This window comes from Ambystoma mexicanum, chromosome 7q, assembly GCF_040938575.1.
Source record: "Ambystoma mexicanum isolate Mex_15411 chromosome 7q, UKY_AmexF1_1, whole genome shotgun sequence".
In the NCBI taxonomy this organism is placed as follows: domain Eukaryota; kingdom Metazoa; phylum Chordata; class Amphibia; order Caudata; family Ambystomatidae; genus Ambystoma; species Ambystoma mexicanum.
Window position 1 is genome coordinate 358,881,767 of NC_090941.1, and position 24,604 is coordinate 358,906,370.

The following is a 24,604-nucleotide window of genomic DNA, read 5'->3' on the forward strand; positions in this document are numbered from 1 at the left end:
AAATCATTTAAATTAGTTCCATCAAAGTTCCCTGAGATGCTATCATTCCAACGGCCAAAGAATAGTGCTCTAAGAGAGGCATAGCAAGCAGTCGTTAAAGGTAAAGGGTGAATATACCATCCTAGCCCCTTGTTCCCATGTTGCGGTAAATGGGTACAAATCCAGCAATTACTCTTATTAAAAATGGCATGCGTTGAATTCATTATTATCATTAGAGTGTTATTATGGTACTTTCGTCTATGCTGGGAGTCTCTAGGTGACAGAGTGTGAAGGTGTACAGAGGGAGTCAAAGAAGTAGGTACAATCTCAATTGGCAGTAGAGGTTTTAGAGGGTAAATTTCTTCGAAGTACCAAAGTCCCAAAGCAGTAACTATACAAATTCCAATTATTATTAACACAACACAGCAATATGTTTTCGGGGCCCAGGCACATTGTTCGTTGTCCGAGTTGGTCACCCCCTTATTTACAAGTCCAATGTGAACAGCAGCGGTGGAGGGGGCAGGCATTGTAGTTTCTCAATCGATGACCCCAATGTTCGTTGCTGGCGACACTACGGTCGCGCGACTTCTTAGTCCTTCCCCAACCCTAGCCAGCAGAATCCCTTTTTTCAACAAAAACTTCCTTTTGCAAGAGAAAAGACTCTCAATAACTGTTTCTTTCCAGATGCACAGGCAAAACCTGTGCCGTAGTTTTATTTTCTTCGTCGAAGGTCGTACCTGGTGGTACCCAGTACTGTTTGATCCAGAAATAAGGTACCGTCACTTCCTGAGGGAAGCAACGTATCGGAGGCGACGGAAGTCGCAGAACTTGAAACAGTGTTTTCCGGAAGTGACTTTTTCAAAGAGTGCGGAGATGAAATGGACTGTTCCCCAAGCTCCACGGGCTCAGAGAAATTCTCTGACGCACTCACAGCGCTATTTGCTACTCCAGGATCAGAGATTGTAGCATCACCGAGGGCTTCTGCTTCTTCTGTAACGTGTGGCGTCGGGTGAGGAAGTTTCTTGACATGCGTCGCGTGGATCCAATGCTTCTTTCCAGCCATCCGCACTGCTGTTTGGGTGACCAACAGTACCTGGTGGGGTCCCCGGCAGCGAGGTGCGAGACAGGAAGACCTTTCGTAGGCCTTCAATAGGACCCAACTTCCAGGCTGAATATCGTGTCCTGGGCCCGTAAACCGTACAGGTAAAGCTGATTGGACCTGATGATAAATGAGATACAGATTTTTAGTCAACTGGTTACAGTAGTCTACAAACAATACATTTTCTACCTCCCTCAATGCTTTAGGCTTCGGAAGACCCCAAATTTTAGCAGGTCTCCCGATCACTACCTCAAATGGAGAGAGCCCAGTCTTAGTTTGAGGTGTGGTACGCATGGCTAACAAAACAATAGGTAAGGCATCTGGCCATTTCAATTTGGTGCTGGCACATGTTTTTGCAAGCTTATTCTTTAGGATACCGTTATGTCTCTCTACCAACCCAGCACTTTGAGGATGTCTAGCCGAGTGAAATTGCTTTTCAATGTGTAACGCTCTCCATATCTGCAAAATTACTGCTGCAACAAAATGGGGACCATTGTCCGACCAAATTATCCTTGGAAGCCCAAACCGTGGAAAGAATTATTTTACCATAGTCATTGCAGTGGTCATGGCAGTAGCATCCTTAACGGGGAAAGCCTTGACCCATTTACTAAAAGCACAAATAATCACAAGAACATATTTTAGATTGTTACACCGTTCCATCTCAATAAAATCAAAGTGGATGACCTCGAAGGGAACAGAAGGGGGCCCAAAGATACCCCTTGGAGTTACTGTCCCCTTCCCCACATTGTACTGTAAACAAATCATACAATTCTGAACATGTTGCTGTGCAACCCTCAAAATTTTATCATTCACCCAGACTTGTTCTAGCATTTTCGTGATCTGTTGAGCACACACATGCGTAGGACCGTGTGCCATCGTAACCATTGCCAGCACATATGAATCAGGGAGCAACCATTTTCCTTCAGATGTATCTACCCAACACACATCGTCATCCAGTTTCCCCATCCCTTCGGCCCACTTTTTAGATTCTTCTATTGTGGCATCAGTTTGGATATCTCGCACAGACCCGATACCCTCATCTATTACATAGGTTTCTTTTGTTTCCCTTAGAGCATACATGTCTGCGCTAAGGTCTGTGGACTTTTGCCTGGCTATCTGGTCAGCTAAAGCGTACCCTTTTCCCACATCATCTATGACCTTACGATGTGCTGCACATTTCATGATTGCTAACTGCCTAGGGAGTGAGAGTGCCGAGAGCAATTGCACTATCAGGGGACCATGCTGAATCTTGGTCCCATGTGAGGTTAGGAACCCTCTTTCCGACCAGTGCCTCCCAAAGTTGTGAGCCAACCCAAAGGCGTACTGGCTATCAGTATATATGTTTACTGTATGCCCTTCGGAAAGAGTTCACAAGATCGGGTCAACGCTATAATCTCTGCGGCCTGCGCGGAATTATGCGGAATTCTCTTAGTTTCAACAACCGTACTCAACGTAGTAACTGCATAGGCAGCTGTAGATGTACCATCTGGGAGTTTGAAGCAGGAGCCATCACAAAACAGCTCCCCTTCTGCATTGCCCAAAGGAGTATCTATAAGATCTATCCCGCCCTTCGTTTCCTGTTCAGTGGTATACAGGCAGTCATGTAATTCTTCGTCACCGCAAACGGTATTTTGCGGGAAAGGTAGAAGTTCAGCCGGATTAAGAACACAACACCTCTTAATTTGAATGTGAGGGGCAAACAGAATTAATTCATACCTTGTCAGCCGGGCAGAGGTGAGGTGTTGCGTTTGAGTCTTATTCAATAGGACATCTACAGAGTGAGGTACCATCAAAATTAAATCATGGCCTAGGACCATTCCCTCACTCTGTTTTACAGACGCGGCAGCAGCAGCGACAGCTCGCAAACATCTTGGCAAGGGCGGAGGAGTAGTAGCCGCACGGCCTATTCTTCCTCCGTGTTCCTGTGTTAACACAGCCAATGCACATCCATCACATTCATGCACAAACAACACAAAGGCCTTGCCATAATTTGGAGTACCCTGAACCGGTGCAGAGCATAACGCGGTTTTGAGAAGCTCAAATGATCGTTGATATTCCGATTTCCATGGCAGCGGCAAAGAAATGCCCTTCTTCGTCAAAGCCAACATCGGTTTTATCACTAGTGAAAAGTTCGGGATCTACAACCTACAGTAAGAAGCCATACCTATTAAGGCTCTGACTTCTTTCTGTGTATTTGGAACAGACATGCCAGAAATGTGTTTTATTCTTTCATGTGTCAATCTTCTCCCCTACATTGACAGGAGGTGCCTAAATAGGCGACCTCCTGACAACAATATTGAAATTTTTTGAGCAAAGCTTTATGACCATTTTTAGCTAGATGAACAAGCAACAGTACAGTGCCTTCTTTACAAGCACTTTCAGAATCTGCGGCCAAAAGCAAGTCATCGACATACTGGAGCAGTGTACAAGTAGGTGGCAATTCAAGGGTATCAAGCTGCTCTTTCAAAGCTCTACTATAAATGCTTGGACTTTCAGTATACCCTTGAGGTGCACGAGTAAATGTGAATGAACGTCCCCCCAAGGTGAACGCGAACAAATATCTACTCTCCTTGTGCATAGGAATACTAAAGAAAGAATTCTTTAGATCCACAACACTAAAGTGCGTAGCTGTAGCAGGGATCATTGTTAGTATTGTTGTTACATCAGGCACAATTGGAAATTGTGGGGCGACAACTTTGTTAATAGCACGAAGATCAATTATGAAACGCTATGGGATTGCATTGTCACCTTTCTTGTATACAGGCAAAATCGGGCTGTTACATAAACTACCTGCAATCTCTTCAATCACCCCTAGATGCACAAAATCGGAGACAATGCACTTCAAAGCACGCTCGCCCTCAACTGATATTTTATATTGCGGAATGCGTGGTAGTTTAACTCCATGCTTCAAAACTATTTTAACGGGCTCAATCTATAGCACCCCGACATCATTGTCGTCAACCGCCCATAAACATTCTGGAACAACACTAAACTCAGGAGGCAATGGTCGAGTCCAAAACTGAGAATTGGGAAGTTGCTGTGGTGAAACCGTCAGTCGTACTCCATCAGAGGAACAATGAATTACTGCATTCAGTTTCTTCAACAAATTTAACCCCAGCAAATTCTCTCCACAGCTCGAAGTCAGGAGGACGGGACAATGGTCCGTGAAGGGACCCAAAGAAACAGACACCGGCGAAGAAACCGGGCAAGCAATTGGTATACCAGAAAACCCTACAGAAACATTTGTTTGCCCTGACAGTGGAATTTTTGGAACCCAGGAATGATCAATGGAGCACTTCAGTGCTCCAGTGTCTATCAAAAACTGATGTTTCCTATTCCCCACTAACAATTCAACATAGAGACCTTTCTGATTAACGGGAATAGGTGAAGGTTCCAAACCCTGCTTCGGGCAGTCCTAACGAAATAAAATGTCATCGGAAGGAAGCTCTTCAGAAAGGTAGGCAGCAGAAGGGTGATCAAATATGTTTCTTGTGTCCACACTCGAAGTCTGATTTTCCAGTGAAAAAGGTTGCTGAGGATCTTGCGAGAACTGACCTCTATCAGGGCCCCCCACTCCGGGGCGACCTCTAGGTCGTCTACCCATACTCCCAAACGCATTGTTTGACCTTTGTCGAAGGACGGGGCACTGTGCTCGCCAATGACCTTCCTGGCGGCAATAGGCACATTGATTAGCATTCACAGGACCCAAAGGAGCGTTTCCTTTTGGGACATACTCACCTCTGATCTGTGAAGTACCTCCTCTGGGATTTCTAACAATTTGTTGTAACAATACTTTAGTCTTCAAATTTCCTTTCCTCTTCTCCATTTTCTCTTTTTCATTATTAACATGGTTCTCATAATACTGAGCCATGTGCAAAACTTCAGATTGAGATTTTGCCTGCCAAGCACTCTCAAAGGACATAATATGTGACTGGATGTCAGGCAACAATCCACGTACAAATTTGTCCACAAACAACCTTTTCCCAGACTCTGTGCCCAAGTCCTGTCCACTGAAGTCAGAGAATACCTGTTCGAATCTATTAAAGAATTCGGTGGCACCTTCAGTTTTTCCTTGAACACAGGCCGTAAGCTTGTCCCAAATAATTCTTTTCTCAGGAATTATGGTTTTCAATTTTGCGACAATTCTATCAGGCAAAGTAAGTATTACCTGAGGTGGTTTCTCACCAGCTGGTCTTTCCACATCAAACCTAGTCATGTTAGCCCACGTATCTCCCAACCCTGGCACATCGTCTATTGTCCGAACATGCTTCCATAAATCTACGGGCAGGAGAACGGAATAGAAAGTCAATATCACTTAAGGTGAACACAGAGAACTGCAAAACGGACTCTATCTCTTTGTAAAACCCTGTCGGGTTTTTCCTGATATCGAGAATTGATTGTCTAATAATGTTCACTTCCTGTCCCAGCGTTAGCGGGAATCTCAACCTTTCAGACAAATGTCGGAGGAACCTCTCTCATAGGCAACTGAGATATAGGTAACTCCGACCGCTTACCAAGCAACAGAGTCAGGTCGAGCGCTAAGGCAGTCAAAGAAGTGTCGGGCGAAAAAGCCCTTTTACAAATTCCCAATAACTCTATAGGACAACTAACCTTCTTCCTTACACATTCTTCCTGCAGGTACTGTACCATTACCTGAATCACCTTCCTCTGCATTTCTACTGTATACTGACTATACGTGTCATATACTTCATCCGGCGGTATCGATGAATCCGAGATCCATCGAATCGCATCTTTGGTACAAATTCGTACTTCCTCAGGTGCCGATCTACGACACGGAAGGAACCGTTTCTGCACATACATACTGTCGTCTTCATCATCCTCATCCCGCAATTTCTCAAAGTCCCTCCTATACTCAAACAATCTCTCAACATGACCATGTACTTTCTCCTCTGTATCCCTCGAAGTGCTAAAGTATTTAGATCCCTCACCCCTTGTGGGAGATCCGAATTATGTAATCTACCCCACATTACACATAAATGAGTCCCCAACCCTTCGATAAAAACATTTTTCTCTGGAAAATTGTCCATATTTGATAATGTGGAAAAAACGTTGACTTGATCACCTTTCTCCATACAGTGCTTAGCCCATGCAAATAATTCCTGTTTCTTGTCTGCAGAAACAGTATTTCGAGTGACAATCTTTGACCCCGCACCCCGATCAACTTCAGTCAATACAGAACCACTCGGGAGCGGAGATATGGGCAAATTCAATGAGGGTGCAACTATCGGCGCAAGAGGAAGGGGTGGCGGGATAGGTGAAGGAACAACAACTAGAGAAATAGGAACAATAGGTTGTACAGGGGGAACAGGAATAACAGCAGGAACAACAGCAGGAATGGGCAGAGCACCTGGGAGAGGATCATACGGAGGTGGCGCAGAGTCACCAGGCCTGCGTTCGTTTAACAATTTTTCAATAAATTCTTCAGAAACATGGAAATCTTTAGAGGGATACATTTTCTGGATACCGAGTGAGAAAGCCCTTTCCATATTTTTAACTGACTCCGAATGTTTTTCCTTATCATATAACAACGCCTTTTCGGCATTTGTTTTATGACGGCGTGCATGTTTATCCCTACTTTTAAGCTGCTGCAACGCTTCTTTTTTCCAATTCTGCAAAACATCAAATGCTGCAGGTCTGGCCTTCTTTTTTAGCAAGACCGATTCTAGGTATTCAATACGGGGGATCTCGAAACTACCATTGATTGGCCACTGAAATTCGGAGGCATGTCTGGTTTGTCTGTGCCAAATATCATTAAATACTATACTTCCAATGCAATACTTACAGTACATAGTACATGCCAGCGACCCCTCCTGTGGTGGCGGGCGGCTAAATTCCAAAGATTGTCGATCGCTGCGGAACAGAGCCCTAAAGCAGCTAGAAGATTTCCCAGGCATTTCACAAAAAATTGGTGTTACCTGGTCAGTAATTGTGTCTGAAGATACAATACGCCAAATTCAAATTGTCAGGGTTAAATTAAGAGCCGGGTCACGACTGCACCTGACCAAACCTAAGGAGGACCGTACGGTTTACCAAAGAACTTACCTAACAAATTTTACCTTGTGTTTGGTGGTTTCGACAAATCTGTCCGCCTCAAAAATGGACCCTCGTCAAGATGCCGTGTCAGACCACACGACTATCGTCCAAGGATCGGATCGTGCAGCGCTGCCAAGGTATCGCGTCTCGTTCGGTCGGGCCCGCAGTATCACACCGTCTGATCCCGGTTCGATAGTCTGCGTCAACCTTCAATGATCCGGCATCAATCTTGAGGGTCCCTGTTCGGGCGCCAACTGTGAAAACATAAAAATAATACGAGGCCAGGAAGCCCAGAAAGAAACACACCAACACAGGTTACAAAGTACATACAAGTGCTTTATTTAAAAGCTACAACAGTTACCAAAGTCAATTGACAAACGGATAGCTATTCGGCTCTCAAAGTAACATAACGAACTTCAACGAGAGTTCAATGAGTTAGTGAGAGAGACCGTACATTGGAATACTTGGGTCTTTTATACTCTTTATCCAGCCCTTGGCCAACCCTCTCGCGGGTTAACCATTCTAGGAGTCGGGCCTATGGGTTCCTTGCCAGGTCAACCCTATAATATATGCATTTTGATTAGTTTCGCTGATATAGTCGTACATTTACACATAGGTCAACAGTAGGACAAGGTCTCAGTTTGCGACCCCGACAAGTGGCCTGCAGACATATTAATTATTCGTGTGTACGGAGGTCACAACGGCCAGAATGTTACTCAGAATGTCATTCGGCCTCCATTTTGATGTTCAGGGTGACTTCCATATAACAAGAGAACCTAAAATGGCGGCTTAATCCAAGATGGCGACATACATTACTTTCTCTAAGGTCAAGACCTTGCCGTGGAGTTTGTTCGCATATGATGTTTAGACAACTTGGCGTAGGCCAATACACATACAATTGTTGCGATAGGAGGCATAACATTGTTTCAATTCCAACAGCTCCTGCATAAGAAATTTGGTTGCCGACAAACCCCTGGTCGAGCACTTCAAGAAGAAACATCATAAAGAACCAGATCTTAGATGGTTCATATTACAAAAAGTGACACCAGCCAAATGCGGGGGAGATATGAACAGAATTCTTACCCAACTAGAACAACGTTGGGTTCATAAATTGGATATGGTACGCACAGGACTCAACATCTCAGTTGAATGGAAAACCTTCATGTAATTGATCTGTCCTCAAGAGACTCTATGAGAACATGAGAGTAGGCAGTGTGTGAATACACATGCTGGTGGGCGTATCTGCATGATATGGGTTTAACACAGCAATGAAAAACAAAAGTGCCACTAGTGGGACCATGGAACACCTCTACAGTAGGCACACCTACCTCCACCCCAACCATACTGATGGAAAACACACAGTGATGCTGCAGAGCTAAAAGCAAATGAAAAAATACAGTGCAGACACAGCTGTCTGATGGACCCACCCACACATGTCAGGCACATGTGCATCCTTCCAGCTGCAACCATCACAGCAACAACACACATGCATGCATGCACACCACAATAAAACATAACTTGCAATGGAGAGATTCACTGGCTGAAAAGTGAAGTATCAAAGTTGCACACACACAAATGTACTGCATGAAGCGTGTAATGTAACCAAATCAAATAGGTATTGCATATAAATATTTACAATAAAAAAACAGGGAAGAAAGTTGAAAGCAGTGCAGGGAAAAAAAGAAAAGAAATAAAAACCCTACTAACTATATGCATGAAAAATTGGGAAGGAAAGTCTGGCAAGTCCGGGGAAAATAAAAAAATAAAAAGGAAACCTACATCTAAATAACTATTTTCATAAGCAGCGGGCTAGTCTTCCTTCCATATCTTAATTAGCCTTTCCCCTGGGGCTGGGTCCGATGCCACATCTCTCCACCTTAGGTGGGCTTCCCTTCTTGCAGGTCATCTAGTATCCATGTCTCTATCACCTCTGCCTCCCTGCAAGTTGCCTTTAGGATGGCAGTCTGCCTCCTTGCATTATGCAGCACTATCCCAGCCCTGGCCATCAACACTACTGCTTCCTGTTCCCGCCTCCTCTCTGCCATGATATGCCTGTCATAACGTCTGAACACGGAAGACAATCTGTGCCTGAGGCATGCCCCCTGCCTCACTCTTGCCACCTGCCTCCTTTGGGTGGTCTGCCCTGTGAAACATAGCCTCCTACTTATTTCCTGCTGCTGCTCCAGTGCCCGGTGCCTGCTATGTTGGTACATCTTCCGCACTGATGATGGTACCTGGGGCGTATGGCACCACACTGCTTATGGGTGCCTGCTGTCCCTCCATTGCCTATGCCCCTGTCGGTGCCTGAGTTGTCATGGTGGCCACCTCAGCTACTCTGTCTTGGGCTCCCAACGTGGGCAGGAATGTGATCTACACCAGACGGGGCGTTGGTGGTGGGACTGGTGTACAGGGGGCCCTGCTGGAAACTGGGATGGAAGGCACCCTGGAGGACGACTGGCACACAGAGGAGGAAGTTGAGGAGGTGGGAGGTGGTCACATCAGGGAACATCCCACGGAGTGCAACAGGGAATAGGCATGTTGTGTGCCATGACACGAGGCAGTATAGCTCACCATAATTATGTGCAAGTAGACTACAAATAGCCTGCAGATCATCACAAGTGACACATGTCTGCCTCATCAACACGGCCAGCAAGGCTAGCACATAATCCTGCATGTACACATCACATGGTAATGGGGTGTTGGTCTAGGTGGACACACCAGCTGACAATGAGGGATGGGTCTGCATGGAGGCATTCCGGAAGGCACACACTGCTGCATTTGATGGCCCAGGGACAGGATTTTGCACCAGCACCTCCACGGTGGCCTGCACAGCCTCAGGCCAGGACTGCAGTATGCACACCCATGTGAACACCCCACCTGACCCCATGGGCAGTACTTCAACAGCACCTCCTCTACCTCCCCCTCCGCCAATCTGGATGACTCTGGGGAATCTTCTGCCATGGATGGCCCCTGTGTGGCATCACCTGGACTCACCGCTGCTTAGGAGTCCACTCCCACCTTAACCTTCTTTGACTTACCCAGCAGCCATGCACAATGTCACGGCACTGCCACAGCCACATTGCTCCCTGAAGATGAGCTGTCATGGGTGTGGGGCTGTGGCCTGCGCCTCCACCTGGTGAAGGTATCCCTGCATCCCTGCTCCACAGCACTGCTTCTACTCTTCTCTGTAGATGCAATTGTGGAAAAGGAGACACAGTGCAGTAGCATCATTGTACTGCACCAAAGCCAGTGTGGCATCATCAACATTCACAGGAACATGACTCATCAAGGGAACAACCATAAACCTCCACACCCACACACATGGACATGCAATCCACATCCATGAAGACACCTGCCTGGCCATCAATCCACATGATCACATCAAACACATACCACTGTCACAACCAATCAATTGTATATGCCATACAAGAATGCATCAATTGCACATACATATGGGCATCACTCATGCACATTACGTGGGCAACACTACCTCAACTGGCACACCTGCCATCCTGAAACATTGCAGACACAAGTAACATTGTATGTGCATGGTCTGCATGACAGAACTACAACACACGATGCAAGTAAGAGAACATTTGAATTCAAGAGATGTCTTAATGCACACATGGATAGCGATGTCGGGGGCATGCATGCAGACATCTATCTCAGAAGCATATTTGCTGCTAGCCTAAGGGGATCACTGCCAAAATGCTGGCACATGCACAACACACATGCACCATACAGCAGTGCACCACATAGCTACTCACCAGATGACTCCAGACGTTCCCGTAATTTGCAGACCTGGATGTGCAGAGCCGAGTAAAACCTCTCCAGGACCTGCAAGTTGTTTCCCGTCCCAGCTCTGCTGACATCATTCATTGCCACATTGCATCACAGGGTCAAAGAGGGCATGATAATGCTCCAGGACCGTCGCCACCAGAATGTCAACTTCCCTGGCGCGGAATTTACATCCCTCTGCATCGCTGCCATGGGGTTGTCGCTCTGGTCTGATGATGATGATGCAGACAAGGCAACCCCTGAGGCAGGTGTGTGTGAGCAAGGTGGTCCTGGAGCTGTGCTGTGGAGCGGTGGTGTTGGAATGGCACGGAAGGAGTCCAATGTAGCAGCTGAGGTGGTCACAGGGCCAAAGACAGGAGCATAGACAATGGCTGGACAACAGGCACTCCAAACGCAGTGCAGATGGGTAGCAGGCACACACACTGGACAGGCAGCAGCAGATGGAAAAGATGGAGGCAGCACAGGGCAGGTGGAGGCAGTTAAAATGGCATGGAGGCAGCAGCGTGGGTCTTCTGTGTATACATATGATGGCAGACATGAACAGGGTGACTCTGCGAATGAAAATACAGAAAGCGTGGACACGTGAAGTCAGAGGAAAGGCCCTCAGCACGTAACTTACGTGACATGCGCTCCGTGCAGGCATTCAGCATGCCATATTCCGGGATACATTAGTACGTGTAGAAGCAACTCCGAACGTGCATTGAAGGGGAGGAGACAGGTGAGTGGAGTACTGCATACTTTGGGGTTCCACATAATCCGTTCACTTCAGGGACTGTACAAACATCTTATTTTTGTGGGGAATTTGACTCAATGCTTACGTGCATCAACTTTTGATGTTTGTGAGGCTATCAATGATTTGCATATGCTTTTTTTCCAACTCTGGGGGCCCCTGTTTATCGCTTACCTCCATTCTTACCTTCTGGGTAGCTTTCCAGGGTTTGCGTACACCTTTTGCTGGGTGCCACTGCGTATTATGTACTGCTTTTTTCTTTTTCTGTAACTATCCTGCTCTTGCTTACTCATCTATTTTATTTTTGGGGTGTCTATGCATTACGCATACCATATTTTTCACACCAGGGCTACATTTGAAAGTTGCTGGACCATAGAACTATGTCTTCCATCACGTAGACTGCCCCCTCACTCAACCTGCCCAGGACAGGGGCGTAGGAGACACATAAAATCTGGGGGGGGGGGACAGGGGACACCTTGGGGACTTTGTTTTTTTTAATTTATTTATTGTGTTTTAGTCAAAGAACTCGACTTTTCCCAAAATTAAAATTAAAATAGCAGTACGTTTTAAATTACAAATATCATCACTGTATAAAACAAGAGAAAAGAAGAAAAGAAAACAGAAGGAAATTAAATGATGCAGCAGCAAATAACATGTCTTTATATGTTGCAATCTGGATTTGTCATCTGACTATGAGCTCATGGTAAGAGAGAGGAAATGACAATTACTTCCAGTGGGCCACAGCTAGAACGCCAGCTTGTTAAGCGGCAGATCACCTGTAAGTGGATTCTTGCCAAATAAAGGAGTTGCTGTCTTTTCTACCAATTGCAAGTTGCTACTTTTTTGTTTGGGGCAAGGAGACTTGTGTGTCTCTTGGAATGGAAGGATGGGGGTTTCAAAGAAACAGGAAATCTTGTTTGTAACTCTGAGTAAGCCCTTTTATTGGAGTAGAGGGACCAGGTGTGTGATGTTGCTGCTTTGACTGTCTTCCGGCGGGGTGGGAGGTACAGCAAACAAGGAGGATGAGCGATCGCACGCCCACCCCCTTATAAGCAATCCCTCGGTCCGCGGCCGGATGCGTTGGACCTGGGGGATGCCTAGTAGGTGGGGTGTATGTGGACCCAGGGGGGTGGCCAGAGTAGCAACCCGTTATGTGGGCTGCCCTTCTAGCGCCTCTTTGAGGGCCAGGCCAGCCTCTCACGATGAGTCTGGTTCCTCTTATTCCATCTCATGCTGGCTTTAGAGCTTAGCCTTTCTTTGCCTTTGTTATTCTGAATGCAGAGCTGGACTCTGTTCCTTTCTCGTTAAACATTTGCTGCAAAGCCTCATCTTTTTGATTCTCTCATATGTTACTAGGACGGCAGAGCATGGGTCCTCGGCCCTGTTACACTATTCAAAGAGCCCCTCTGGCCTTTCTTTGCCTCTCCCTTGTCTCACTGCTTGCTTGCTTAATACATACCCCCTTGCCTGAACACTCAACATATTCTCCCTAACACAGCAATGGCAGCTGCAGTCTGTCTTAACTTCTATTTGTTCCGTGTCTTGAATTGGCCTCTTAGTTCCGCTTTACTGTCTGCCGGGGAAATGCATTTGCCAGTTACTGCCATAATGGTTCTACCTGCCCATAAGGGGGCAAAAGCTAGCCAATATTGGAAGAACATGGGCATATTATGCCAGAGGCTAGCAACTGCCTTCCTAATGCCTACACAAGAGACACAACTCTTGCCTTTGTTTCTAACAGTAATTCAGTGGATCAAGAAACTCGAGAACACGCATATTGCTTATAAATATATATAAAGGGGATGATGTCACACTTGGTTAAGACATTGTGATCATGCCAGGAGCTAATTTCTAGCTGCAACTAAGCGATTACCTTTTAGATTTATGGCTTTAAATAATGTTAGTATCACCTGGAAAGCACAGAGGTTGCTTAACAGGGTTCCTGGAGCATGAGGGGTACCCTGCTCGTGGGCATTGATGATTGGAGGGCATTCTTGCCCTGGTTTGGAGCCTGGCCCTTACAGCCATGATGGGGGGAGGGGCCTATTACTTTTGGTCGTACTTTACCCTTTGAGGGTGGGCAGACATTGCCTCCTCCTTTAGCCAACTAACAGCTCCGCTTGGTGGCATGTAACTCAATGATACTAATGTTATCAGCCTCGGAAGTCTGGAATCCTTTGCCACATGGGGAAGTCACACAAAAAGAGCAGGGCATGGTGCCCTTGTGGGTTTTTCACACTTCTTCCTCAAGGTGGGCACAATTCACTGCACAGAGAAAGTGGGACATTCTGGGCAACATTCTCCCACTTTGACAATGTCACCCAAAGAGCTAAATTGGCCATTTGAAAAATCTCTGTCGACTTATCATTGCGCAATCCACACTGATGGGTTTAAGCACCTGTTTAATGTGAGATGACAATTAAGGGCATTTGCCAACGCACTCAAGAAGCACAGGACACCCTTTTACCAGCGACCTGCCATGCACACTCATTCTGATCACAAATTGCTATTTATCTGGGGTCATGTTAAATGTATTTATTTATTTATTTATTACATGTGTAGCATCACGGAAAACCCACAAGCATCAAGGCGCAATGTAAATTGCATGGAGTGGACCACTTCCATCGGCGCAAGTTTTTACTTTTCCGCCACAAAATGGAAGATTTTAGCACAAAAGGCAGGTGAAATCACATTGCTTTTCCACTCTGGAACAGTGTAAATACCTCGCGCAATTAGCTATTGCTGGCGGAATTGACAATGGCTTCCTCTGGACTCCGGCGGCTTTTACCAGGTTTTACCCAGAGGAATCCCTTTCCTCTCCTTATGAGAATCCATGCTGGCAGTAAGGCCCCATTTGTCTGGTGGAGCGGGAAATACAGGGGGTCCTGGTGTGTCCTGGTGTGTCCAGTTGGCTCCCGAACTCCACCCAGAAAAAGCGACAGTAATAGTGTTTTCCAACACTTTTTCTGAACCAATTGACTTGGAAAATGCTGTGTTGCATCGGAAGCTGAATGCATTCACTCTGCATATTATCCCACTGGAAGATTAAGCCAGGTGCTGAACACAGGTGTTACATATTCCTGTGCACAATCTGCAAGTTATAATATATATTTTTGTTTTGCCCCTTCCCTAGGGGCAGATGGGCACATGTGTGTGACCATCTGCCCCCAGGGGGGTCAAAACATACTGCCTCAGGCTTGGGAGGGGTGGCTCTGCCAATATTTCCAGTGGCCTCTACCCCCACCCCAAATGGATGGGGGGCATCTCATGTACCCCTTCCTAGGGCCAGAAATCTGCCCCCAGGGACATAAGGTGCCCCCCCATCCACTTAGGTTGGGGGGGAGAGGGCCCCCTTTCAAACACAAAAAAATCCTGGTGGTCTAGTGGGCCCTGACGGGCCCCCCGCCCCCACCCAAAACAAGTATAATAATACTTTTGTTGTTTTGGTTTTTCCCCTTCTCTAGGGGCAAATTGGCATATGTGTGTGGTGGCCATCTGCCTCCGGGAGGGGGGGTGCAAAACGTACTGCCCCAATCTTGGGGGGTTGGTTCTGCTAATATTTACAGTGGCCTCTCCCCCCCCACCCCAAATGGATGGGGGGCATCTCAGGTACCCCTTCCTAGGGGCAGAAATCTGCCCCCAGGGAGGGCTACATAAGGTGCCCTCATCCACTTAGGGTGGGGGGAGAGGGCCACACCCTTGCAAAAATCCCTGGTGGCTAGTGGCCCCACCCACACCCACACCCACACCCAACCAAAACCACCCAAAACTTTTGTTTGCCCCCTTCCCTGGAGGCAGATGATCACCCATCTGCCTCCAGGGTATTGCCCCCATGCTTTGTGGGTTGGGGGGAGAGGGCTGCTTACATAGTAAGCAGCCCCTCCCACCACTTCAAAAACAGATCCCTGCATGACAAACCAAACATAGTCTGGGTGGGATAAATTACATTACATCCCCCCACTTACAATTGTGGGGGGGGATTTGTCCCCCCTGTCCCTCCCAAGTCCTATCCCATGGCCCAGGACAATTGCTTGGTGTGTCTTCCATTTTTCCCTTACACCTAGAACATGAGTGGCCGGGGTCAGGGATGTCCTGCAGTAGCAGCTGCCCAAGCCCCAAGAGTTTAGGGACGCCCTGCGGAAGCAGCTGCCCAAGCCCCAAGGGTTTAGGGACGTGCTGCGGAAGCAGCTGCCCAAGGCCCAAGGGTTCAGTGAAGTACTGCAGAAGCAGCTGCTCAAACCCCAAGGGTTCATGGAAATGCTGCAGAAGCAGCTGCCCCAGCCCAAAAGGCTAAGAGATGTGCTGTGGAAGCAGCTGCACCAGCCCAAAAGGGTAAGGAATGTGCTATGGATGCAGCTGCACCAGCCACAGTGGGTAATACCATGCCCCAGGCCACTTGTGGTCTGGCATCTGGACCCCAGAGAGGTCCCAGCCACACAGGCATGGCAACCAAACCTTGTGGCAAAAAGGAAAAGCCTGCACAGCAGGAGCAGGCTCAACCCCATGACATGGCACAGGACACTGGCACGTTGAGGAAGAAGAACTTCCAGGAAGGGGGGACGTGGCTTGAAGGCCATGTGAAGAGATGTGCCAGTGGGAGAGCTCCCCGAGATCCTTCATCAATCCTATGAAAAAGTGCAGCTACGGGAATTATTGAATGCCAGGAACATAAGCATCCGCTTATGAAGGCACGGGCAACATTCGCCAAAGGCATGAGATCCAAGTAGCCCCGGGAACGTCTGATTCGAGAAGTGATAAGTCCACAGAGCCGGACAAAATGGCGGCTTCATGTAACAAAGGACCCTAATAGATTTGGACATCTGGCAGACCAACGACTGCAAGGCGGGTGTTGTGCGCATCGGCGCACCCCCAGAGGGACATTACAGACCATGCTGTATCTCTGGTAGCCGCCACTAACTTGCGAGAACGCCCGGCGAAGCTGGGCGGCCGGCACTAAGGCCCGGCCGTGCTCGCATCGAGCAGAGCTCGAGCCGAACACCAGGGCTCCTACATTAATGCAGACGGCCACAGAGGGGGCCGTGTGTGCATTCGAGCCTGCGCGGATCCTCCGGCGGACTCCGCCGCGTTGCGTGAGCTCACAGTACAACCCGGGAGGAAAAGCGGCTGGCGCTGGGGCATGGCCGTGCTGGTAAGCGGGCGGATCGAAATGGGAAATTGAAACGGCAACCCGCCTCACTCCAGGGTCGGAGGGAACGGGTGGTGTACGCTGATCCTGGCAGGCGCTGGGAGCAGCTGACTGCAGTATTGCAGCTGTCACGCTGTGCTTGGGTCCTACAACCCGAGGAAGAAGTGTCCCAGAAGCGAGGGTCATAAACCAATTGGAAGCAAAACGACATAGTCCCAAAACACTGACATTGCAGAATAATAACCCCCCCCCCATTCCTTACTTATGACATAAACAGCACAGACCTAGGAGGCCCGGAGGCCATTACAGCAGTGACCACGGCAAGAAGTGACAAGGCCCTGGAGGCCACGCAGCGCTGGGCATATCCAGCCTTTACTTTGAAGGAAGGGGGGGCCACCAGTGTGGTGGATCCTCCCTTGGCATTTAAGTGATGGATAGGAGACTGTCCCTAACCGCTGAAATGTCTAGCAAGCCCCTGAGGGAGAAGGCCAAACAGCCCACGCTGGACGAATACACCAGGACACCGACTGGCCCGGATGGAGCCAAGAATAAGGATAAGATCTCAGCAGGGGGAATGGCCACTGCAAGCACGAAGCAGGGGGTCCTCGAGGCGATCGCGGACTTGAAGGCGGCCTGGGAAACCAAACTCCAATTGGCTGTGACAGAACTGAAGACGGCGATGGAACCTCAAGTGGGGGCCGTACAAGAAGATGTGAATCTCCTCAGGCAGGATGTAAGGACTCTGGCGGAACGTATGGAGACTCTGGAGAAAAAGATGAGTCCAACTGCAGTGGACTGTGTGACACAGAAACGGGAGCTATACGCCCTGGTGCAACGGGTGGGCAATTTGGAGAATAGAGCAGAGGAGGCGGAAGAACGTGCCCGGAGGAATAACATCCGTATTGGTGGACTGCCAGAAGGTGCCGAGGGCCACAATCCTACGGAATTTGTCGAAACCATGTTGCTACAAGAAATCACCGGGGGAACCCTGTGTCAGGGATTCGCCATGGAAAGAGCGCACAGGGCCCTGGCGAGGAAGCCACCGCCGGGAAATCCGCCCAGGCCACTGATCGCCAAGATCCTCAATTACCGGGACCGGGAAAGAATTCTTGAACACTTCCGCAAAGGAGGAACAATAAAGCGGGGAGCTGCAAGCAAAACTGACTATCTGGACTACACCCTGCAGGTACAGCGGAGCCGTATGAACTTTGGATCGGTCAAGAGAAGATTGCAGGAAGCTGGACACAAATATATGCTGCTCTACCCGGCCAGGCTAAAGGTTTTCTATAAGAACAAGACGCTGTTCTTTGATACTCCGGAAGAGGCCATGGGGTGGCTGGACATGCAAAGTTGCCCTCAGGATCCAGATATCCAGGAAGAAGATAGAGCAGGACGAGATAAGTAAAGCTGAGAATCTGGTGGGACTTCGTACTGTGGGACTTGATTATAGTCAATGATGTAACTGGATGGCAGGCACGCTCTGGTTGGCAGGAAACATGATCCGGTTGCACTGTAACTGCTGCATGTTGAGGGAGCCCCTCAGGGCCAATCTTTATATCCCCATTTAGAGTTTAGTTAGGTCACTGATAGTTAGTTGACACCCTGCTTGGTTCTTAATTTGGGTTTCCAAGATAGAACCAAACGCGGGGATGCCTGAGATCCAGGGATGGAGCTGGGCAGTTGTTTGGGTTGGGGGCTTGGGGGGTTTAAGTTTAAATATGAGCCCTGACGGTAGACCTAGAATCAGTCATCCACTTGGTGTGGGGGAGAGGGCTGCTCGGAAGGGGGAGGGGGGACTATCGATGAACCATGGGGGACCTTAAGATATTAACGTGGAATGTCAGAGGGCTCAACAGTTACTTGAAGCGTAATAAGGTTATGCTGTATTTGAACGGCAGAAGATAGACGTCGCCTTGCTGCAGGAGACGCATCTGACGCACGAAAAACTGGAACTGGTGGGGAATAAATGGAAAGGGATAGTGGTGGGTTCATCGTACTCGGCCTATGCGAGAGGGGTACTTGTCTGGGTGGTGCCACATGTCCCATTTAAGTTGACTGGAGAGGTTGTTGATGCAGATGGGAGGTTGGTTATATTGAGGGGGCTGATAGAGAACAAGGAAGTGTGCATCGTAAATACATATGCCCCTAACCAAAACACTGCGGCATACTTCAGGACGCTGTGTACCAAGCTAAGTGCATGTGTAGGGGGTGCGATGATCTGGGGCGGGGATTTCAATTGTGTATTGAACCCAAAGGTAGACAGGTCGGATGACAAGACGGCCAGGCCCAGCCCAGGGGCTAAAGTATTGGAGACGCTTCTGGCGGACTTTGGCTTGGTGGATGTGTGGAGAGTGAAACACCCTGACGTGAAGCAGTACTCGCATTATTCGGCTCCGCACCAGCTGCATACGAGGCTTGACTATATCTTTGCCACTTCGGATGTGGTTGCTGAGAGCATCCATATAGATTATAAAGCCAGAGTCCTCTCGGATCACTCGCCCCTGGTCGTAGGGTGGCAGTACTGCCCCCCGAGGGCGCGAATACCGACGTGGCGCCTCCGGGCAGAAGCGCTCAAAGACCTAGCCTTCAGGGAGGACATAAGAGAGGAGATTATTGCTTATTTTGAGGTGAATACTGGTAGCGTGGAGTCGGCGGGTACTGTATGGGAGGCTTTTAAGGTTGTGATGCGGGGGATCGCCATTGCTAAATCTAAGGGACTGCTGGGAGGAGTCCTAGCTGATTTACACAAAGCTGAGATCGAGCTGGAAAGAGAGTTGGGAACGGGCGGGGCTGATGCAGAGGCAGTAGGTTAATTGCAGCAGCAATGTGTGGAACATTGGGACAGGCTCTGTAACTGACAAAACGGGCCGGCTTCTAGCATGGTTGTACAAGAGCAAAACCCCTAGATCCCCGATTCGGACTATGATCAATGAAGAGGGCGAGACGGTAGACACCCAAGAAGGTGTAAATAGGGCATTTGCAGAATATTATAAGGCATTATACAAGGGTGAATTGGGGAGTAGTAGGGAGGAGATAGATGAGGTGCTGGAGGATATAGGCCTGCCCAAGGTCAGTAAAGAGGAAAGAGAGGAGCTGAATGCACCGATCACTTTGGAGGAACTGAGAGAGACTGTAAGGCAGTTACCCACCAGCAAGGCTCCAGGGGCAGACGGGTTCCCTAGCGAATTTTACAAGGTGTATGGGGAGGAGGTGCTCCCACCCATGCTAGCTATGCTCAATGAGGCGTTTGAGGTGGGGCGGTTGCCGGAGTCACTCAGGGAGGCGATCATAGTGCCACTCCCCAAGCCCAACAAACCAGGGCGAAGTTGCGGCTCCTACAGGCCCTAGTTGATGTTGAAACAGGACAGTAAGATACTCAAAGCCGTCCTGGCCAACAGAATGCGGGGAGTAATTGGCAAATTAATTCACCCGGACCAAACGGGCTACGTCCTGAGCAGGAACATCACTCACAACCATAGACGACTCCATCGAGTGGTCGAATGGGGGTGTAGTACTGACGATGAAATGGCGGTCGTGGCACTGGACGCAGTTAAAGCGTTGGACTCTGTCAAGTGGCCGTGGTTGTTGGCGGCTCTAGAATGGTATGGAATGGGGACAGGCTACATTAAATGGGCTAAGATGCTATACAGCGAACCGTTGGCCAGAGTTCGCACGGGTTCAGTAGTGTCTGAAAGGTGGCGGCTGGGTAGAGGCACTAGGCAAGGGTGCCCCTGGTCCCCGATGCTATATATCTTGGCCCTAGAGCCATTAGCAATATACCTCAGGCAACAATATGACCCGATCGGTATTGAGGTAGGAGGGGAGCGTCACCTTATATCCTTGTACGCGGATGATTTGTTACTATATCTGAAATACCCTGAAGAAAACCTTCGGTATGTCTTGGAGGTAATGGAGAGGTATGCCAGGCTGTCGGGTATAGCGGTGAACCCCCAGAAATCCAGCATGTTCCCGCTGGGTAGATATATGGTTATTCCAGTAGAAGGGTTGCCGGTGCTGCAGATCCCGTGGGCAGTTAGCTCTTTCCGCTACCTCGGAATAGATGTGTATCACACGACAGAGGAAGAACATAAGTGCAATACTGAAATGGCCGTTGGGAAAATCAGAAATGCATGAGGTTTTGGGAGAGGTTACCTTTAGCAATGATGGGCCGAAGTGCAATGCTCAAAATGGTGGTTCTGCCTAGCTGTTACATTATTTCAACAATATTCCACACATGATACCCAAGAGGTTTTTTGCTAAACTGCACAGTATGTGCAGAGAATTTTTGTGGCACGGCACCTGAAATAGAGTTGCATTATGGAAGCTGCAGAACTTCTACGAGAAAGGCGGTATTAAACTGCCCAATTTTGAAGCCTATTATGTAGCTGCGCAACTACAATACGTGGCTCAGTGGCTCTCTGACGAAGAGACCCCCGAGCACAGTTTGTTCGGGGGGAACTGCACTCCTGTTTACTTGTGGGAAATGATTTGGGTGGCTAGCTCGGACATGAGAGAGCGCCCTAGAATTTTGTTGTTGGGGTGGAACATGTGGCGCAGAGCCTGCCGGATGATGGGGGACCCGTTCCCGTGGGTTCCGCAGATACCGTTGGTCGCACTTGCAGGGGGAGACGTGCAGCTGAGGGTAAGCATTAGGACCTATTGGGAATCAGTGGGGTTAGTCACGTTGGAAGATATTTGGCAAGACGGGACTATTTTGGAGCTGGGAGAACTCGAGGAAGCGGCCGGGTTACACAGAGGCCAATATGTCACTTACCATAGAGTAACGCATGAGATTCGGAGTATATGGCCTGAAACTGTTTTGGCGGAAGAACCGGATGCCACTGTGGGGTTAATATATGACGCATCGGAAGGTGGGCATGAGGTCTCCAGATTGTATTAGATGTTGATGTCTAAGGTTGGGAAGGACCTGGCGCACTTGCGATTAGAGTGGGAAACAGAGATGGGAGTCCTGATAGAAGATGGGGCGTGGGAACGTGCTCTGGGATATCATAAGAAGGTGTTGAGAAATGCCAGGTTCAAACAAATACAGCTATATATAACGCACAGGGCATAGATGACCCCTCTCAGAATATCGAAGTTCCGAAATGTTGACGAGGAGAATGTTGACATGATACATATGTTCTGGGTGTGCCCAGTTATTGAATGCTACTGGGGTGAAGTGGCACAAGAACTGGCAGGGAAGGGGGTCACCCTCATAATAGACTCGGCCTGGGCATGCTTGCTGGGAGGATACCCTAGAGCGCGTAAACTTAAACATGTAGCGAAATTGAAGGATTTGGCGTATGTGCTCGCGAAACGATGGATTGCCATGGGGTGGAAGGAGGGTCATAAGCCTTGAGTGGAGGTCTGGTGGAAGGACCTACAAAAATGGGCGGAGGCTGAAACAGTGGTGTGGCAAGAGGCCAGTAAAACGAGTGGGGAGGAGGAAATCGGCTCCCTCATGGCATGGAAATCATTGATAGCGGAAAATCATTGATAGCGGAAATGTTTGGGGCAGGATCGGCTCCAGCTGAATCTGAGGGCAGCGATACCCTGACACACGAGGAGGATACGGAATGTGAAAAACAGACAGGCTCATAAGGGGGGGAGGGGAGTGCATTGTTTACATTGTAAAATGTGTTGATTATGTTTTGTTGTTTTGATGTGTGGTTTGAATAAAATAATAAAAACTTTAAAAAAATTTAAAAAAAGAAAAAAACTTCCAGGAAGCACTCAAGATCCTCATGGACTATGTGGCTATTCACCACCGTGACATGTGCCACCAACCATTCACCTGCTCATCGTATGGGTCATTGGCAGCATGTCACGTATGAGATCAATGCCTTAGGGTTTGAGAAGTGCATCGCTGCACATGTAGTGAAGCGCTGGAATGACCTCACCCATCGTAACAAGTCCAAACTGGGTCCCAACCTAGCCTCTGCTCTGGCAACTGGAGGGGAGTCACCAGAATCCCCTCCAGCCGAGCATAAAGAGGCTATCAGCCAATTCATTCTACTAGAGCATGTGCAAGGCATGGGAGGCCTGGAAAATAATAAGGACACATCCGGTGAGTGACTAAGATTGTGCATCCTGAGTATGTGAAGTGAAGTATCACCAAGATGCATAATTGTGGTGCACATCTGGCTGCATTTCAATGACTGTCCAGGTTGAACCATGTCATGGTGTACTGACTCCTGTGCAGTGTACACGAGAGTTCATCAGTTGAACATGGCAGTGTGGCTGTATTAAACCTTCAATGACATACCCCCCACAACATCTGCAACATGATTCCACAACGTGCACTCTTGTTAGCTGCATCCTTTATGTCAGTGACTCTGCTCTGCTAAACATGTGCTTGTGTCCAAAATACGAGTTACACTTGATGCCCTACAGGGTATAGAATGTCTTTTCACAAGTACGTAGGTGCTACCACGCTACATAGAACATATAAAATGACAACCAACAAGCCTTACAGTGTGCCCTGAGTGAGTGTGCATTTGTCTAGACTGTGCACATACCTGCTGCCCCAATGACAATGACTCCTGAGGCAAATCATTGTGAAGCCTGATCCCTGTTACCCTCCCACCTCCCTCTTATGGATCACTGTACCTTGTTCCTATCTAGAAATCCATTACCTTACCTTCTCCACTTCACAAACCTTGGCTAGGTGGTAATCTTACACCCAAACATCAACTGGGACTGTTTCCTTTTTCAAAAACGTATGGCATGTTCTCATTGTGTACAGTCCCTGTACCAGTTCAATACTGGTGTGGCATGTGATGGATGCAGACTTGGATGTGGATATGTGTGTCTGCCTGTTGCCATGTGATGTAATTGCACATCACAGAGCCACATGGCCATGCCCATTTCACTGGTATTAGTCAACAGTTAGCTGTGCCATGGCCCATGATGTGCTTCTTACCGACCCAGTTCATTGGCAATGTGTCCACTCCACTGGCAGCATGGCCCTGAGCAGGGACTGTTGTTGCCAGTCTGCATATACCATGCTCAGATAGCTTGTACATAGTGTGTGGATGCTGTATTTATTATGGTGACATGCCCTGCATTTTGTTGCATGACAGCAATGTGATACACATGTTTACTGTAGACACGTTGCACATTACTCCACATGTCTTTTTCTGTCCATGTGCAAGTGAGCAGGCACCAGGTGCAGAGGAGGAGGAAGAGGAAGAAGAAGAGTCTGTGGCACTAAAGACCACCAGTGCATGACGTGTTGTGGAAAGCCGTGAGAATCCACTGGTGTTACTGACCATCCTGAGCCGTGTTGCAGACAATTCAGATTCTTTGGACTTGAGTAGTTCTGATGCTGAACTGGATGTGCAGTCCCCAATCCTGGTGGAGGTCAGTGTACCAATGGGTGGAGCAGTTGGGGCCTGTCAGTCTGCAGGGGATCAGGTGCCTTCACAAGGTCAGTCTGTGGTGTCACGCCCGTATGTGGTAGTTAGGGCTGCAAGGCCACACTCCAATGTATTGGTTTCTGGTCCTGGGGCAGATGTCCAAGGGAGGGTTGCAGTTCTGCAGCCAGAAACAGTGGCATCAAGGCAGGGGCCATGCTCCCTTGGAATAAGCAGGCATGGACCCCGCACATGTGGGGGACATGTGCAGGCTGAGGAGAGAGTGTGGGAGCAGCAGAAGTTGCATTTCACACACGGACAGGTTGCTGCCTGTGAGAGTTTGGCTGAGGGCATGGATAGGACGGCACGTTCTATGATCACCCCAGCAACACAGGTAGAACAATAGCTGAAAGTCATCCGGTCCACATGCCACTCCCACAGGC